This window comes from Cinclus cinclus, chromosome 3 (assembly GCF_963662255.1).
Source record: "Cinclus cinclus chromosome 3, bCinCin1.1, whole genome shotgun sequence".
Classification (NCBI taxonomy): Eukaryota; Metazoa; Chordata; class Aves; order Passeriformes; family Cinclidae; genus Cinclus; species Cinclus cinclus.
This window is the reverse complement of record NC_085048.1, coordinates 60,159,711-60,181,157: the sequence shown is the minus strand read 5'-3', so window position 1 is coordinate 60,181,157 and position 21,447 is coordinate 60,159,711.

The window sequence follows — 21,447 nt, the reverse complement described above, 5'->3', positions numbered from 1 at the left end:
TCCTCACAGCACAGAGAACCCCTAGACAATGTATACTTCGCTTTTTGAGGTACTTCCTCAAAAAGTGGCAACAACTGTGTCTCACTAATAACATTCAAAGACCTTCATGGGAGGGAGCCCCAGCTCTCACCATCTCTTTTCCACTGAACTGACTGCACTGACCTTGCCTGTAATTACAGAGCAATTTCTTTCCCGCAGGAACATTCTGCAGCCTGCAAACATCCCTCGAGTCTGCAGAAGTTCCAGCTAGCTCCTAATTATCTCAAATATCTGCCCACAGGCTCTTTAATACTTTCTTATGAACATACACTGAACTTTTGATATTCTCCTCAAAAATCCCAATACATCTTTGTATGTGACACATGCACTACCACACTGGAGACAAACAATAACATTAAAAAAAAAACAGAAGGGGAGATGAAAGGAGAGAACAACAGACGTCATCAGTTTTTAAAATTCACAAGAGCTTCATAAACAAGAATTATTTCTTTTGGACAGCAAGACACATTTAAGTCAAGAAACCTGGTAACTGCTGAGAAACAGCGCAAGTGCAGAGTTTTGAAGCAGAGAGGGAGCTCCTGGTCATGCCTGCAAGCTGCACCACAGATGTGAGACAGACTGTGAGATACACGTGTGTGTGTGTATTTAAAAATAAAAAATAAGACAGGAGTTGCATTTTTCAAAGAACTTGGGTTTCTCAGTCTTTGCCTTCAGAATGAAGAACTTAACTCTAGTCCTGGCTGTCCCTTAAACATGCTGTAACTCAAGATTTCAGTCTGTGTCTGAGGATCTGCACTGACCTCACAACCACTGCTTAGAAGTCCAGATGCAGAGCAAGGATATTCTGCCCTTGCAACAGAGGGATGCAAAGCTTAAGAACAGCTTCAGCTCCTCCCTCTACCTGTCTTTTTTTGCTCCAAGTTCCATGTATTTTCCTCATGGTCCTGGAAGGCTGTGTCAAGATCTCTGGGTTAAAAGAAGGCATGTAATATAATGGAAACAGATTAATTCAAGAAGTGGTTGCTTTAGAGGCAACCTTGATAATCAAGAATCACTGAAGAAGTCTTTGTAAAAATCAGGAGCTTTAAACAAATGCTTTTGGAGCAAAGCAAAGACTTCTGAAAGTTGTTGTTTCACCACAACTGTTTCAGAGGACAAGAGATCAGCTGCATACACATGTGCCCTGTAAGATGAATGATGTTTTTGATCTGCTCTGTATTAATATGCCAGATGTTGACTGCTCACCTGTCCAGACAGAAGCAAGGAGGTCAGCAAGACACAGATGTCCACCAGGCACAGTCATGTTCTGGTGGGTGAGCTGAAGGCAGGAAGGCAGATCTGCACCTAGGTAAATTCACAGAGCAGTCTTGTGTCCAAGTAGTTTTACTTTATGTAATCTCATGAAGATGTCTTCACAATTCTCTCTTCATACTGGCCTACCTCCTGCTAAACATACAAAATATTTAGGTAGGTATACTAAAATATAAAATTTTGAAGTGGGGATAAGAAATAGCAGAGTGCTATTCCTCATGCATGACTATTAAGAAGTCCATAATAGTTACAAATTGCCATTTACAGAGGTATTCAGTGGGAGGATGGCCATCAATGACTACGTTGTCTGTTTTCTTAAACATGAAAAATAAACGTGTTACAATGATCACACATGAAAACGAATGAACAGAAAAATGGTTGCAAAAACTCTAGAAAAGTATATTCAAGGAGCAACATGAGTTATTTTAAGTAGGAATTCTGAATATTTCATTCAATGCCCTCTGCACAACTACCAGATAGTGGTTGCCTCTAACTCTAATCTCTAGAAAATTATGAGGATGCTCCTCCATTGAACAAGGATTCACGTTTCATCAAGAAAACCAACAAGTGTTGTAAATTAGTGTGGGTTTTTTAAGGAAAAGTAATATTCTCATTACTTGGCAACTAGTGCTATAATTAATTTTGTTCTGTTGTTTTTATCCCCATGAAGTTATATACATGAAGTAACTGTCAAACTACTTGGACCCAGTTATTTTTCTTCCTCAACAGGAAACTCGCAATGCCTCTTTAAATGCACCTTTACCTAACCTATACCCAAAAGGGTTTTTTTTTTTTTTGGTAAAGCTCAGATTCAGAATCTACAAAGCATGAGAATCAAAAGGGAAGCTTCATCATCACAGTTAAATATGTATCTTTTAGATAAACACACAGAGCTAATTAATGCATTTGCCTACAATTAAAGCTAAAGTTATGCATGGCTAAACAAGAGAAAGAATGCTGGTGTGGGTTTTTTTCCCTTTGGATTTTCTTCTTTTCCACTGCCAAGTTTCACCTTACTGCCTTTACCAAGGAACACAAGGATCTTCAGAGGAAGACAGTAAACTTACAAAATAGCCAGAGGAAAGACTGATTTGGTTGAAGAATATCAGCTTCATCCATTTTGTATTTCATTTTGGAAACTTGGATTTGGGAAAGTAGTATGATTGCACTTAGTAGATGATGTGCTAGTTAGCAGACAGCTTCTACTAAATCTGACAAATATAGGTCAGAGTCCTGCAATCGCACTTTGCTCAAGCACACTTTGCCTTTTCTAGGCAAAAGTAATAATAAGACAAAAGCAATCTGAGGTCATTTCATAACACAATTTTGATCTAAAATTTTATAGCCATCTTACATAATTACTTTTTGCTTTCTATGCCTAAGACTACTATATATTTAGACAAGCCTATTCAGTACAAATTTTTTTTTAGTTAAACAAATACTTCATGAAGTACCTCCAGAGTTGTATGAAAGCCCAATATTTACTATGTTAAGAATTTTGCGAAGAGGTGAAAAAGCAGAACAATCACAGAAGAGAAACAACATATAATCCACTCTGATCATTCCCTCTGTGAAACTCAACATCTGTACTGAAGGTTCAACATCTGTATTAAAAAACCCTGCTTGCAAACTGTGTAAGGAAACTTCTGCTGCTTTTTCTGGTAAGCAGCTTGGCAAGGTAACATCATAATCTTGCAGTGTCAGTCATCCCTTTAAGCTTACAAAGTCTATTAAAACAAATTACATTAAAACATCTTTTTCAGGATTTCAATTCAGTAACTAAAGAGGATCAGGATATTCTAGTTCCTTCTTAGATTCAAGGACCATAAGACAGTACAGTACTTCAGTGTCTAATGCTGCATTGACACCTTAATACATTCTCCCTCAACTGTGTATTATTCACAGACGTCATAATAACAGGTTACTATGAGGAAACTACATGCTTTGTTGTTACTTCTATTAGCTAGATTACAATGAATTCAACAGCTCCACATCTGCTTGAAACTGACATTACATTTGATATATAGCCGATGAATGCACACAACAAATATTAGCAAAAAAGGTTAAAATACAGGATTTCATAAAGTATTTTCATATCATGTTTCTGAAATTAGGTAACAATGATATTGTAAAAAAATTCTATCCCATTAACTTATATATTACTTTTCACATACTCTCCTACTGAACGACAGCGTGAAACAAAAATGATGAACATACAGAAATTATAGTATCAGAATACAAAGATTCTATTCCTAGCTATTAAAATAATTAAATGCCTAAATTAAATATGGGAAAATCTAGTTACTCAATTACTCTGAAACCTCAAGTAATACCTGACATATGCTGATTTCATTGGATTGTCAACCTAAAAACTCACTACTTGGCTGCTGGATTGAAATGGTGCAAGATATTAAAAAAACAAAAAAACAAGAAAACACCAAACAAAAGAATCTGTTATACTTAATATATAATCCACAGATTATATGCTGGCCTGAAATCAGTCTATTTCTTTTCTAAAAAGACATAAAACAAGATTTACACTACATGTAAATATACTGCCTTGTTTATACCTGTACACCTTCACAGCAGAGTTGTTTTACTGCTGCTGCTTTTCTCCTTACATCTACACTGTAACATTATTTGTCTTGTAAAAGGGACTGTGTAATGCTTATGCCACTGGTCAAAACAAAATGTGGAAATGTTGCTAGGAGCATCTATGAGCTAAAAAAAAAACCAAAACAAAACAAAACAACAATCCACTCATTACATTCCTAGGTTGATGAATTCAGTGTATTAATAAAACCACAAAGCTATAAGACAGTGCAAGTAGATGGCATACACTGTTCCAAGAATGTTAAATAACCCTAACATACAAGTGAGTGGATAAATGTTCCACAGTAAGCTTGCAAAAAGCAAACCCCTAGAGGCAATTATCATATAGGAACAAATAATCTTACAAATTAATGCACCTGAGAGATATGTAATATGTCAGTTTTATTTTTATTCCCCACAGTGTCAATACCACAGTAATCCTACCAGAATCCATCACTAAGAACTGGAATAAACAACATTTTACTGAGGGATAACCCATAAAACAAACATTCCATCCTTTCCTGTCAAATCCCTACTGTACACAAAATCCTTAAGCAACTTAGCCACAAAAAAATCCCACACAAATGTGACATTTAAGGGGCCTGTAAACAAACCCAAAATTTCCTCCCCCTGTTCTCAGGAATAATCAAAGCATAACACAAGATGTAAGAAATCTCTAACTCTTCTTTCTTGTTCCTATCCATGTAGACTATATATCCATGAGATATTCCACCCTCAGTATTCTAAGACAGCTACAAATTATCTGCAAAGCCTATCTGGTCTGTTTAATTATCTTGCATGTAATTTTTTATTTCTATTGGATAAGTAGGTAGGAGGCAGTATTAACAAGTTTCATGGATGATTCCCCCGTAAGAGCAAAAGGTCAACAAAATAATATAAGTTCCAATCCCTACAATTTTGCTTCAGATGCTAATTGTAGTTAAATACTTTCTGAAGTCTTGTAACCAATGTCAGCAAAAAAAGGCTGGAAAAATATGCGATGTTGCTTAAAGCTTGAGAAGCTAGAGCTCACATTAAAAAAAAAAAACAGCTAAATTTATTTTTCAGTTGACTGAAACCAGTAACATAGGTTTTTATAAATGTAACTCACAAGCTTTATTTTGCACTTGCATGTTTCCCAATTTTCATTTCAGATGAAGAAATCCATCTCACAGAAAGTAATATGAACCATAAAATGCATCAAGACACTGCTAGATTCTACAGAGACACACTAGAGCAATGCAGAGCTGCAGGGATCTGATTACAGACTATCTTCTGCCAGGCAGTCAGTCTCCCACTGGGGAGATGGGGAACACATATGCTGGGATGTTCTACAATAAAAGTGTTTCTTATGTAGAGCCTTACAGATGTTGCAGGATTATTGTCTCTCAATGCTTCAACATTTTATCAAAATTTTTAGGCAGAGCATAGCAAGGCATTTACTGTTGAATAACATTACCTCATGCAATGTGTTCTGTGATTCTTGGCTCTGTTGCTTTCCTTGCAAGAACCAAAAGCCAAACTACAAAGCAACTGCTCTGGGTTGATAGGGAATGTCCTTTATTGCTGCTTCGCAGAACAGTGCCCACATCAGCAAGAGCTCCAGCAGACTAAAAGCAAACCCAAGCCTATCTTCTGGAAGGCCACATGCAGATGCAGAGAAAAATCAGGATACACACAGGTCATCTGCTCTGTTCAACATTTATTGTTTCTCTTGCTCTGAAGCAGAGCCACAAATAACTGGCACCTCACGAATTTCCAAATGAAGCTTCTATAATTACATTGCTATGCCCTATGGAAACACTACTGGGTTTCTCATAGCAACCTTCAATGACTCAGAGAGCCTTGTTCTTACCACAAAATTACTAAGAGAGCTTCATCCATCTTCAACAGAAGAGCCAGTACGTGACTGACAGAGTCACCACTACCACTGGCAATTCAACAGCTTTATGACATCTTACCTCTTGAGAAATAAAGTTTTATGGCCAAAGTAGTAGTACATTCCACATACAGTAAGTTAGGATTGCTTCTGTTAAATCTCTCACACCCTACCATGCCTCTAATGCACACACTACAGAGTCTTTTTAGCAGCTCTGTCGGATAGATATGTACAATTCTTTCCAAAGGCCTGCAAGACAACAAACTGTTCCAAGAAGCCTATGCCATAGAAAGACTTCTTAATCTCTGCAACCTCAGCAACCCATTCCAATTTCCCTTCCTAGATCCACTTGGCCCTCATCCCTGTTTTCACTGCCAGGTGCCTGTCTGACATCTCCTTGGGCAGACTCAGTTTTTAATACGCTACAAAATACATATTTTAAAAAGTGAGAAATATTCTGTGGCTTTAAGGATTTAGACTAAATCACTGACAGGTCAGGTGTGTGCTGGAACTAAACTAAGGAGCAGGCACAAGACTGAGATGCAGGAAGACCTTTCAGAAACAGAAAGATGCTAGGTCAGCTCAGCTGCACCATGGAGCTTCCCCCATGGGACAAGAGCTGGAGACACCTTCTTAATACTGAAGGGGAAAACAGCATTCTTCATAAATAAGAAGGCAGAATTTAACATTACTGCTTCCAGTCCGTGGTATAATGCCATCATCCCTGAGTATAGCTCATCTTATGTTTTCCAGTCTATTTCTACCTTACTGCAAAACATTTCTGTCCATTTCTAGTCTGCATTCAAAAAAAGGATGGTTATGTGGTCCTTCCTTCTGGAACAACGTACTCCTAACTGCCATATAAGCCCCACTGACACAGAATAGATGCATACATAAAACCCCAAGTACACAAGGTACTCTGAAGCATTACAAGACGCAGCCTAGAATAAGGCTGACAACAGTCCAAAATCCAACGTCAGTCTAATCTCCAACACTGCTGGGGATAACAAAAAAATCCCCCCCAAAAAGCAATAATTTAAAGGACTGCATTTTAGGATTATCTTACAAACTCACAATGGTATCAAGTTTCTTTCAAAGGAAACTAGAATTCCATTTAGAGAAACCCAAGGCTTACAAGATTTAGAGAATGCAACTAATAAAACTACACACTAAATGTTTTGGATTCATATTAATCAATTTTTCATTGAAAATTAATTTGTTTTTAAATAAAAGGAAAAATTACCTTTAGCTTATTTAGATGCTGAATTACTACACCAGGAGAAACAGCTGATCTCAACATCTATTTTTTTTTTACATTTTCTAAGAAAACAATCCATTTCAGTTTCTCCTTGAAAAAAAAACCTGACATAAACTATACTGAAATAAACACAATTTTTCCTCTATGCCTGAAGAAAATCTGTTGCAAGCTGATCTGCCCCTTCAGCAAACTGAAACCAGTTATTTACCCAGCAATTTCCCTCATTTTATTGATCTGTGGCACTTCTAAAACCTCAGTAAAAAACATTTAAGCAATACATACTCACATTATTTATTATTAAAGCTATTTTATTTCAATTCAGTAACTTTTATGAAAGGCTAAATTTACTAAAATAGACTAAGACAAAATGTCCTACTTAAAAATAGTATATTTTTATATCAATTTTCAGCCACCCTGTAAACGTTCTCTAACTCAGCATAGTAAAAAAAGACTTGACAATGCTATGGCCATAGGCTCCTCTTCCATTACATATCCATGCCTGTACTTCCATCATAACACAAAAAGGTCCCAAATCTCAGTCAAAAAGCTAATAATGAAGATAAATCAAGCTAAAAAGACAAATTTTAAAGTGAATTGCATGAGGTACAGCCACACATCCTCTTCTAACTGTTCAGCAGTAAACCTGTGATAGTCTCTACCAGGTACAGCATGAGAAGACATATAAAAAGGAGAAAGCCAGACTTAAGCACATTTTGTCTGCTTTACAGACAAAAAAAAATCCCTTTGGATGCATTAGTTCTATTTACTTAGAGCTTCAGGGAAAAATAAGAGTCTTCATAATTCCAATCTCAACATCCACAAGATTTCAGATAGATGAATATGGCATGAAAAAATGCATATATCCAGTCCGTAACAGAGGCGCTACGCAGAAATTCGTATTTCTACTTCCCCTCATTCAAGGCCACCTACTTATGCATACAACAAGAAAAATTGCAATGGTTATTTGCCAAACTGCAGTGTCATATGGCAGCAGTGAGTCAATCTCTAGAAGCTGGCTCCAACCACAGCAATGGCTGATCTGCTCCCCTCCAGCTGTGGCATCAGGTCACGACAAGCATTATCCCATTCATGCAGACTGGGAGATGGCAGAGCTGAAGGGAATCCCACTAACAGGAAAGCAAAGACAAAAAGAGCAAGTTTCTTTCTGGGAAAACAGGATGAATTAAGGTCATACTGAAAAGAGACAGGTGGTTCATAAGGTAAAAAGAGCACTAGATTAACATGTGGAAGTAATGTAGTTTTATTTTGAAGCCATGATGCTAAAATTCTTGGCCAAAAGGCTCAAATCAGACTTCAGGCATGGTATCAATTACCTGGACTGAGTAAACAGGCAAAGAGTCTGTACACACATATTAGAGCATCATCAGCCATAAACTAGTAAAAGGGATGTTTAGTTAGCTAAGTTGGGATACAGGATTTGGGTGGAAGGGAAGTATGACAATCTGTGTCCTTCAGACTAGTAATAATGTTTGCAAGACACTTTCACACTCAAAAAACCCAAAACTAAACAAAAAACAACAACCACCAAAAAAACCCCACCCAAACTATACAAAACCAAAGTAACTGATGCTTTTTTCTATCTTCATGCTAATTAAATGCTACATTGTTCGACATGAGAAAATACACATTCATAAAATCCAGTATGCAAAACAATCCTGTCTCCATAAATCAGACACTAAGTCCACATAGGGAAATAGGACTGTTTTATTTAAAAAACGATGTACAATCAGCAATTAAGCAAAAGAGAGGAAAACTCTGAAGAAAAATTTAGGAGGGCAGTGATTCCCTTCATATTATTCCCCTAAAGACTCAAATGATAGAAATATGTAATAGGTGTTTGCCTTAAAAAAAAAAATTATGCAGATTGTTTACTCCTGACAGAAGAGTGTTATCCTCATGCTGGATTCTTTCCAGACATATTTTTGGCTACTACTGCAACCACAAAACACGGCTGGGGGAACAGGATAGGACATGCAAAAATACCTCTCTGACAACCAGTACATCTGTCTCAATCCTAAACCTGTGTACCTTTGTTTCATTTTCATTTCTGCATGAAACAAACATGCACCAAAATAAAAACGCCACTAGAAAGGAGGAAGAAATGTTTCCAGTTGATCAAGGTCTAGGTTCAGCAAAATACATCTTTATAATAAATTCTCAAGGTATGAACACACTATGATACTCCGCTGATTGTGGGTATCACCACAAAGAGGGCATTCAACTAAAGGAGGTCACTACTATGCTATACACAACCAATTTCTATGATACAAAGGATCTAACAAGCACTGACAACCAACAATGCTTCTCTAGCTGAGAAAGCAAACTGCTGTGTGGCAGTATTTTCAGGCTTTCCACTGACATCATGCTAAGAAAGAGACAACTGTCCCAAGGCAGATTTAGATTTATCACCAGCATGTAAGAATGTCTTGTTTATAATCAGTAAAGATTTTTAATCTAGAGGGGGACAAAAAAAAAAAATTGAACACAGACTAAACAAACCTACTTGAGGAAAATCTGCCCACTTTGTTACTAAATACCAGGAAAATTCTGCAGAAGATGCTCCATGTGAACAAGTGCTAGAGCAAATAATTCACAATTTGAAGTATCACGTTTATTAAGCCTTTGATCCTTCATATAGTAGGGAGTATAGGACATCTCTATGCTGAGTCCGAAAACCTCTACATTAGAAGGGAGACTACAGCTCTCAGAGCAGTGCCTATACACCATTTTTTGTCTAAATACTGTTTTGGCCCAGAGTTCTGGGCCTAAAATTTTCTAAAACAGTGAACAAAAGGTCTCTGGCTCTCAGTTCACAGCAAGTGTGCTGCAAAGTGCACTAGAGAACCTAATGATGCCAAACAAGCTGTGCACTTCTTTGAGTTTTATTTGGTATGGTATCCAGCATCTTCCCCCAACTTCTCCCCTCCTGTTATCACTTATTCTGCCTTAAAACAGACAGCTTTGAAATAACCTGCAAGAAAAGCTTGAAAGAGAAGACCTGAGTGCTACGGTACAGGCCACCTAACAAACATCACAGTCTAGAGAGCAAAAACCTTAACAGTCTCACTTTGAGGATCTGTGCACGCTATCTTCCACATAGCCACAGGAGCCTGTACTGAAAGAAAAACTCAAAAATGCAGAGAGAAAAAGGAAGAAAAAAATACAGCGCTATCATCTTTTGATGAATTTAAATCCCTGAGAGATCCCTGCATTTACTCAGCTACTCAAAGAAGACAAGTAAACCTGCAAAGACAAAGAATAAGTCCCTCAAAAAATAGAAAGGAAAAAGGGTAAGTGAACAAGACATGTGAACAAAGAGAGGTGACAGGTACCTCAAGGTGAGACACACAGGAAGCTTCGCACCACAACTTGAGAAACATAGTAAATAAAATTATCGGAAAAGAAAGCAATTTTGTTCATTGCATTTTTCATGGCACGTTTCATTTGTTCAGGTGAATTTCTGAATAAACATTCGCACCAAAACACCCATAAGCCACAAAAAAATGACCTTCTTGACTTTTCTTACTCCTCTCTGCGGCCTGGAGAATTTTATATTTGCCTCTTTGCATGGAGTACAATCTTCTGCTTCACAAGGTCCCTGGCTATATTCAGAGAGAAGAAAACAGCAGGCTTATTAACACTGGAGTGTGTGAAAGCAAGCCTCACACCCATACCATGAATTTACATCTTACTTCCTCTGAAAAGAACACTCGTTTAATGTAAGCACTCATCTTCACATATAATCCAAAGACAGCACTGTGTGGAACTTCATAACCCTCGTGTTTCATTTTCATCTTAACACTGACATCGATAAATTATATTTTGCATATTGTATACTACACTGTCCAAAACCAAATCTGGGGTGTAATAGCTGAGTTAAGTATTAAAGAAAATAGTAACAGGAATTAGCAGTCTGTTCTCCAGAAACAATCCCAAACAGGTAGGATAAGACCTTCCAACAAAAGAGCATCCCTGGTTTATTTGTACTGCTTGAGTAAATACAAACATTGCTAAAGGACTGTGAAAATGAAAACTCCCACAACCTTACATAAATATCTGCAGCCAGAAAGCATCTCTATGAATAAAGCTGAATACTCTACAGATATATTTTCTATTACACAGGGGAGAATAAAATGCACTAACCTTTTTTCACAAGTACATCCTTACCAATGAATGAGTGATAAAGACTTGTCATTGCTACTCCCAAAACTCCCAACACACAGTACTCTAAGCTGTGGACCCCGTGATTCACTATCTGCTAAAAACATGCAAAGGAATTTTTCAATACAAGTGCACTTCAGTGGATATGTTCAAATACATGCCCTATGTGGGTACCTCGTCCAGCCATGCACTTTTGCCATTATAAATAATATTTTGAAGTATTGTAACTTTAGCAGTGTTGTTCTGATAGTTTACAGACATTAAGTGATAAGCCAAGAGTTCACAGTGTCAAGAATCAACAAGAACACCAGGAAATAAGGAGATGCATAACAGTATTTATGGTTTCACCTGTCCCATTTCAGGCCCCTCTCTGCAACCTTTTTAGTTTAAGGTGTACCTAGACTAGTCATCTTCAGTTGAGTGAACATTTGGCTTAATTTCAAGTACACCATGATTTCTTTTAACATGACCCTGTTATTTTGAACCCTTTATCCAGTTTCCTAGGAGAGTTCTACTAGTCAATGATTCTAAGAAAAGTAATAAAACAGCATTATTCCTATTATACTGCTAAGTAAAATACAATTTAAGCATCTCAAGGCAATACAGAAGCTTGTGGTAGAACTGAGAGAGAAGTATAGGAGTTTCTGTCTCCTAGCCTGCTGCTGTAATCATCAACTAGTGTAAAAAAAAATTGAGGTGCTACTTTAGACTGACACAGGTTTGCTTTGTTTTTTTCAAATCATCATTTCATCAGAACACCCATTTGATGAGGTTGCCATTGCTTTTTATATTGTACTCACATGGCAGCAGCCTCCTACAACCTACTTCACCTTTCCAACCACAAGACCCACTAGTTAACACCAAACAAGCTGAGGCAGAAACTCAAACACACTAGGAACTACTGGAATACCTGAGGTTATCTGAACATAAGCATGGCTTCCCTTACAAAAACAATTCTGAAATCTGATTCAGAGGATGCATGCATTTATCTATTATGACAGCCTGGAAAAGAAGACAAAATTCCTTAGGATGTCTCAAATGAAGGTAAAACTCTGAATTTAAAATGAAGGAAAAACAGGGCAGAAACATTCTCTAAAAATAGATCTTGCTGTGCAGCCAAGTATGCCTGCATGCAATTGTTATTTATTTTTAAATTGGAGTAATTTTCCAGGTACGATTTTAGATCAGCTAACAGAATGAGGTGCTTTAAAACTAAACAAAAGAAATCCCCAAGATTTCTCTCCTGACCACATTTGCTATAAAAACGTTAGAGGAAATCAAGAAGCAATAACAAAATGCAGTTTCTTGCCTGGCATTCCATAAAATCACAAAATTGTAAATATCAATGAAGGCAAAGAAGTAACAATACTAACATCCAGGAAATACTAACATCCTAACTCCTAACCAGAAAGACTGGAAGAAATAGTCCTAAACATTGAAAAATAACTTTAAATAGAAAATATAACAAACAAATGAAAATACAAACAATACATGCCCCACACATGCCCCAAGCTCACAGCCTAATCGAGAGCACAACCAAAAGAACTCATGTACTCCTTAGTAGGCTCTCCAGTGCTTTCTCCATTAAACTTGCATCACCTCAAGCCTATTCTTATCAAGTGCTATCACCCCACACCTGAATGGGTGCACTTAGAGAAGTCACTAGGGGCAATCAAAACCAAAACAAAAATGAGCAACATCAGCACTCAAGGATTTTCCATCTTCCACGCTAGTCCTGCCAGTAAAGAAGGCAACAACCCAAACCTCTTAGAATACTCCAAGGCAGAAAAGTTATTCCAGAGCTTGAGCAAGTATTAGGCTCAGAAAGCCATGACATCTTAAGCCTCCACACCAACAAAACACAGCAGAAGACAATTTAAGTGAAAGCGGATAGTTGGAAGCAAATCAGTATGATCCAAATCCTCTCAACACATCTGTCCCATTACATCTTTCTTAACAAAAAATGGACAAGTAGCACATCTCCTCCTGAAGGCACTATAAAAATTTTATTACCATTTCCCATGCAAAGGTCATTTGACTGATTTAGGAGAATTTTCATTAAACAAACGCTGGCTATTTCTTGGTTTCCCTGTGTATCCTTAGATGATAAGGATGGACACAAATTCAAATCTAAAGAAGGGAACAAAGCTTTCCTGGTATTCCTGGAGCTTTAACAAGTAATACTATTTTAAAACTGCAAGAGCTTGTTCTGGCACCACAGCACCAGACAATCAAATCCTAAATATTTTCTCTCCAAGCCACCAGAAATACTACAGCAAACTCCAAAGGGAGAAAGGGAAGACAACTATCCAACCTTTGGAAATAAACTTCCCATGACAGAGACAAAAGACTTCACTGTTGCACATCCTGGAAACAGGAGACTATCTTTTATGAGATCCTGCAGCATTAATAGTCACTTTTAGCCCAGAACAACCACCATACAGGTCATGTGCTTTCTGCAGTAAGAGTTGCAAAACCGACCAATACAGTTCTGAAAATGAAACTGCATTGTAAGAATTTTCTGTACATCATCTTCCTCAACTCCCAAGCTACAACATCACTTTCTCTTCAGTGGTGTCTCATTTAAATCCTTGGAAGAAAGAGTAATTTCTAAATCCTTTATTAATAAAAGCAAGTACTAGTTTGTGGAGGGGTTTCTGTTATTGACTTCTAATCCATAACAACTAAGGAAACAAACAAAGTCCTCTAACTCCTTAATAGGATTTAAAAGATACCATGCAAAAGCCACAGCAGCCAGACTCTAAAATCCCTTCTTTAAAAGGTCATGGTGATTCCTACCTGTAAAAGTCAATATGGTTATTAAATTCTCATACTGCTTCATTTCACCCCTATTCCTGCACCTTTATCACCTCTCTATCATCCACGTATTGGTTATTTATCCATCAGATATGGGTATTTTCTGACAGAATATGTCTTCCTAAAAGACACAGTCATCAATTTGCTACTGCAAAGTATATAATACCCAGTTCTTGTGATAGTATGTGGATGTGACTGTACACCTCATCTTTTTTACTTATGTAAAACACTCTGTTTTACTTATGTCTTCTCTCCATGTCCATCTCATCTGTAGAAGAACATAACACCTCTCTAATCAGACTCACAGCATGTAGGCTGAGGAGTTTTTCAGGAGATGCTGTCACTGCATTTACCCAGCATGTCCCCTGGAGGCTTCTGGGAGGAAGGACTAATACTGAACAGGCATACTTCTAGCAAAAGTACTGAGCTCAGATTATACTTTTTTATATAGTATACTTTCCTCAATCTTATTACAGGTCCAGTGAACAGACTTTCAAATTCAAAAAATTCTCTTTGCAACATTGGGAAATAACCTATATTGGATTTAATACATGTTCCATAGGGTTATTTATTCTACTGGTATAAAGGAAGACAGAATATCTCCTCAGTGGACTGGCAAAATCTGGAAGGAATCCACCTCTCAAAGGTCTGTAACTCAGAGAAAGAGGACTTAATCCTATGTTTTGTATTTGCTTTTAATGGAATCTTCTAGCTGCATCAAAGCTTTGGTTGTTGAGAGAAACAGACTAATTCTCGCTCATAGCGCTGTTACAATTCACAATAAGATTTCCTAGAGGTATCTTTAGAAGAACCATGTCCCTTCCCCCACTGCTCTATTTTTAATCTATTTTATTTCTTCATCTCCATTTTGGAAAAACAGCAAATGGTTCCAGACTGCATACCTGTAACATGAGCTAGTTTAATTTTATCCCTTGATCATCCATGCAAGTTAACAGATTTTCACTGCATAGCTTCCAACATCAATATAAAATACAAATGCATTTATTTAAATCTCTCCTAGAATTCAAGCACTTTAATTGCTTTAGCCAGTTGAATTCATAAAACACTTACTGGAGACAATGGAAGCTGTAGCCCCATGTTCTGATGGCAAATTTAAACACATAAACACGTGCCATAAAGGATCCTTTGACTTAAGCATCAAATCATTAAAGATCTTCTAACAAACCCTACCAGATACAAGAAGGAAGCAGAAACCCAAACCAGGGTAAATCTGCATCAAACTAACAAAGTCCTCAACAGACTCCAGGTCAACCCAAGTCTGGAAATGCTAATCAAACCCATTTGATTTATATCATTATTTCCTTACAGATTAAGTGAAAATTCCTGTACTGACCATAGGAAAGAGCCATTTTGTTTACCTATTGTTCTATTTCCAAATTATTCAGGAACGTCTTTTTTTTTATTTTTAAATGACTAATGGGACAAATATGGATATAATGCTGGTCTTCTACTATGCAACTACAGAAAGCTCTACTAAAACATCAATCAAAATTTCCTTCAATCTTATAAACTTTGTGATTATCTTCCACAGGCCAGATTTTTATGCTCACAATGTTTTTACAGATAGAATTCATATACAGTAGGTATGAACCTCACAGTCTTTACAAAAAGATATATGCTAAGAGCAAAACTCACTATAACATGGAACCTGAGAAATGCTTAAGATAAATGCAAAGCATAAATAAACTGGACTTTACTCAAAATGAAAAGAACTTTTATGAAGAGTCCTTTCTTTATATTTCGCACTAAACAGGAATTTGCATACAAGGCCTGGCATTCCATATGTGTTCCACATCAAGCACTCAACTTTATCCCTAGAAGTTTCTGATCAAATTTTACAAATTAAAAATAACATGGTTTGACATCAAGCAAATTAAAGGAGAGGAGGACTGCAACTCTTAAGGTGGCAACAGATGAACAAAAAACGGACACGTTAAACTTCTGTCATTCTTGTGTCACAGGATGCTACAGATGCTAAAGCTATCAAGGGTTCAAAAAAAAAAAAAAGATGGAAAAAATTGCCACATCTATTAAAACCCAAATGATTAAATACCATCTGCCCACAGAACCCTAAATTATACCCTGCTAGAACCCAGTGACCCTACCCTTCAGACACTCAGTCATTTGCACTCCCTATCATACTCTGCCCTGGGCATCTGCTATCATTCACTGATAAAAACAAGATACTGATGTAGAAACACCTCTGGTCTGAGCTGATACACCATTCATAGGTCCATATTTTTGTGCCTGGGAAAAAATAAGGTACAGTAGCTAAAGCTGGTTCAACACCTACACTGTTCAAGTCCCTCATTTCCAAACACTATGTAGGGCACTTGTATGGCAGCCAAGATATTTATATAGTAACAGTTCTTAATATACTTACATGACTCGTGAGAGCTGGGGAAGACACCACAAGTATAGAACTCTTCCTCCTTCTCCCTTAGCTAAAAAGTTTTGCTAAACACTTAAAATAGCTTCATGAGTAATGTTTTTTCTATTTCTATACAACAGCAATTATTATCCATACCCTCTATGATCTGCAAGACAGATTTGTGTTAGTTAATCCACCTTCTGCATATTTTAATCAGATTTTAGATAGGGAGATCTCTAGGGTTTTGCTTCATTTTTTAGTTATTTACCACTGAAAGGATTTCATAAAAATCATCCCACCATTCCATTAGAATAGAGAGATCTGTTCTTTATATAGCAGAGACAGCAATAACATTGCTACTAATGCTTGGATGCTCAAAAGACCAAGGTTCCCATTGTACTAGATATTGCATCCAAAAGAGAATAAAAGTGAGAGCGCTTTCTCCCCCATTTAAGAATTTGGTTAGTTATACTCTTTCTCCAGCTAAAGAGGCTCCTGTAGACTATGATCCATCACAATCACAGCAGGCAGTCAGACTTTGCTTTTCCCAATAACTTTATTTCCTACTTATCTTCAAAAACATTGCTCTTCTATCACATTCTTGCTGTATGTGCAGACAGATTCTTTTCTTGCATATTGTGTCCAACATTTATGGCGCCTCTTCATGTCTTTTGTCTGCTCAAGTGGTGCCAGAGACCACTGGTAAAGTATTTGCACCAATTCTCTTTAAATGGTTATGTGCGTGGATTTGGCTGCCTTTGAAATTTACTGTTCAAACTAGTGAAACGAGATATACAAGGATTTTATTTAGAAAACAGTTCAGCTGCTAGATATTTGCTTCAACAAGTATTTAGTGAAACGGGCGTCTTCAAAAGAGAGGAATCTATTCCATGTCACGTACAAAGCAGAGGAGGAACTGATAGGATGGATTGATATGAGTATTGAGAAATGCTAGACCTCTCTATTTTAATGGGAGAGTCAGTCTTCAAGTGAACGTTTTTACAAAGAGTATTTTGCACTGGACAAGGATGTTGGAGACTAATTCAAACCCAGGGCACCAGGAAAGTGTATGACTACCAGCTGGGTCTGTTAGCTCTCCAAGTATGCAGAATGCAACAAAGGACCTCTACACTACACAGCCCAGCTTTCTAAGGGAGGTTCTCCAATACCAGATTTGATATATTATAGCTATCAAGGATATGGCACGCAGCAGAGTAATACTTAGGTCTTACAAGGGTGTGAGCACAAAGTGAAAACTATTATTGTGAACCACTTAAAAGATACTAAAGTTTTAAATACTGTAAAATGATGTAAACATATGCATTAGTTTAAAATTACACAATAGAGAAAAAAATTGATCAAATAATAAAATCATGGATCAAAATAAGAGTCACACAGAAACAATGAGCACAACAGGCAATTTCTTCAAACTGGACTTCTCAGAACATTTTCTCTTGGACCTTTTTCCAAATAAACTGCAACCACGCAAATCTAAGTGAAATCCAAATGCAAGTCTGCCAACAAGAAGGCATTGTTTCTACAGAGAGCCAACTGTAATCACTGACTACACCTGCCCAACTTCTGACAAACATTTCATTACAGTAGCTAAGCCATCATTCTCTTTAATAAAATGTTTACAACTCAGATCTAAGTTATACAAGCTTGTATCTCTTGATAGCATTATACTGTCTAGGAACACAGTTCTCATATTATTTCATATATAGTGCACTATACAATTTTCAAATTATATTTCCATTATCAAATTAATAAATTTCCTAACTTGCATTTTATCCCTACAAGACAACTATTTAATATATTACCTTGAATTTTTAAAAACCACCAGCTTTTTGTTCTATTTTGCCAACTATCAACCCAGCATAAGACCTCAAGTCCTAAGTAACGATGAAAATGCACCAATAATATAATTAGTAATAATCAACTGCATACCCCAACTGATAGAGACAGTTGGAAAGCAACTAAAAGATGCATACTTCATGTCCCTAGCATCAGAACTTGTTCTGCTACCAGATGCTTTACAAAAATGAGACACTGATGGCGACTCCAAAAAATCAAAGATTCTGTATCATTTCTACCAGCACTACCACAGTAAAGATGAAGGAAAACACATAAGATATGAGGATGCTGGTCATGTAACTTGGCTCATTCACACACACTTTTCTTTATCCCGACCCATATCAAGAGACATGGACAAACTCTGAGCAGTCAAGCTCCCTGGTAACTGAACTAAAGACATGCACCATTTGTACCTGGATCACCTTAACAGGAGCTGTCCTGAAGCATTTTCTAACTCATCAATAAATTTAGTTAAGCCTTCAGCAAGGTTTCTTCTGACGCTATAGGAAGAAAAGTCTGTTCTCCACAAAGCATAGGCTTAGGTTCCAATACTGGCATGGAAGGTACAGTATGAAATTACCTCAGTCATCATTAAATGAAATAAAAATGCTACAACAGAAACAGAAAGGTGAGCTTGATGGGGTTTTATTGAAAGAAAAAAAACATTAAATCAGAAAGTCTGATTTTATTATTAGACCTTCTTATAGAGCTTCTTATAGCAATCACAGGCAGACAATGATCTCTTTATGAGCACTAGATAACATGATAATAATTACCTGAAGATAAGAAAATAATTACACTGAATTTTTTTGCAAGGTGCTTTGAGACCTACTAATGAAAAGCAATACTAAAAGCTGTGTATTATAAGTATGCTTAATAATTACATAAAACAAATACAACTTTTTCTAAAGGCTAGCTATAAACAAAACTGATTTCATTTGAAAGTTCAGCTGAATCAATCAATTTTTTGTGATAAAAATGAATCAGCTGTACTACAACAGCTTTCTTGGTGCAAGTTCACAATAGAACCACTTAAATCTATTCACTGCCTTACTGAAGGAAATAGACTGAATATTTTAAACTGTCCATCACAGGCTCAGTATAGTTCAAGAGGAGCAGTGTTTTCATAGAATAATGCAATATGTTAAGGTTTTTACAATAAACATCTGTTGACTAGGTGAGAAATCCAGTATGTTGTCAGTAGCAGTGACGCAATGTACAAAAAAATAAATTCTCTTTCCATTAAAATCATTCATAACAGTTATAGTTGTCAGTTTTCTAAGCTATTTTTAATCTTAAAAATAGCTATCTATATATACTATCAACCCACTACCTCCTTTCAGCCCCCAAGAAACTACTAATGACCTTCTTACAAAATTCCACTGGGGGCGTGGGGGAATATGCAGCTTTTTTTGAAATAGCTCTACTTTGCCTGACATTCACACTGCCTGTGAAAAATGAGGCCCACCCGTGCAAATGCTCCTTGTAAGAGCACTCAGGTTAGGAACAACTGGCATGAAGCTGCTTCTTGAATTAGGATTACAGGATCAAGTTGATAGCTAGCATCCCCGGAGATCACCATGATTTTGCTATTGTGGAAAAATCTGTGATGGTATCCTCAAAATAATTTTACCAGAAATCTTGATGCAATGAAATTCAAGTCTTTAAGCTTAAGTATAAACAGTTAAATGTTAGCGGTTCATATGATCATCTCCAAAGCTGTCAATGCTATATTATGGTAAAACACCTACCATTTTGACACAGCTCTCACTATACTTCATTTTATTAAACAGTTACTTTAAGACTTAAATTTTGCAAACTATTTGTAAAAACAAACATTAAGAAACATTTTTTTTTATTTACAGTTTTCATAGGTATAGAAAATACCCACTGCAAATACCCCTTACCTATTCAAAACACAGGATGTTGCTCATGAATCAGTAATCCTTGGGCAGGCAAATTTAATCCTGGCAAAATGAAACTACCTATGACAATAACATATTGCCAATTGTGGTTTCTTTTAAGATAAACATTTTCTATTAAGAGGCCTTTGTTTTGTTCTCCTTCGAAAAACATGTGTATCTAAGCCAGGGGCGAAAGAGGACTCTTAAATACAAAAACATCCCATTTGACTCAGGCAATCCCTTAACCTTAGATTGCTGGAGGCCTGGCTGGTTTCCCAAAGAATCACAGCACGCTCACCCTGTTGTTACGGTGTTTCCTAAGCATCTGCTATGTGCCGCTTGCAGAAACGGCAATCCAACCAAGCCAGCCCTTTGATCTCACCCCATACAGCTGATTTTAATTGTCTGTTCTAACAGTCTCAGTCAAATTTAAGCACTGAACCGGTAACCGACTCCCGCACTTTCTCGGAAACCTTTAGGAAGCCAAGGTGCTGGAACACGTTCGCACACAGACGCTTACAGAAAGGCACGACGAGAAGACACAACACAAAGAATGCGAAGGAGTTGCGCTCCAGAGGCGGATCTCTGCACATCGCGGGGCACGACTCCGAACCGTGCGCCCCCCACCCCGCTAAGGCGGGGGCACAGGGGGAACGTAGCGGGAGGAGGGAAAAATAGGAAAAAAAGACAAAAAATATTTACAAATGGCACCGCTACGGGCGGTGCACGGAGAGTCACAGGTGATGCCGGAGCCAGCGCTTCCCTCCCCGCCGCCGCCCGGGGCTCCCTGACCGCCGGGCCCGGAGCCGCAGGTGTAAGGGAAGGACGGGCGCTCCAGGCAGCCTCCCGCCCGCGTTCCTGAGGCTGATCCCGGCCGGTGCCCGCCGGGCGCAGGGGAACCGCGGCGGGAAGGACTCGGCTCACGGCGGACGCGCACGGCCCGGCGGCGCACCGGGACCCCCCCGCCCCCGGGGAGCGGGACCGCCCTGCCGCCGGCCGGCGCCCACCGGAACAAAAGGAAAACAGCCCCGGAGCCGCCCGCGGCCCCGCACAGCGCCCGGCCCATCGCGCCCCACCTCCCGCACTCACCTCGGCGCGGCAGCGACGGCGGAGCGGGCGGCTGCCACCCGCGCCCGCGGGCTCCCTCCCTCCCGCTCCCTGTTTCCCTCCTTCCCTCCCTCCTCCCTTCCCTGCCCGCCCTCCCGACTCTGTCTCTCACCGCTCCCGGAGCGGCGGCGGCGGCTGGGCCCGGCTCCCC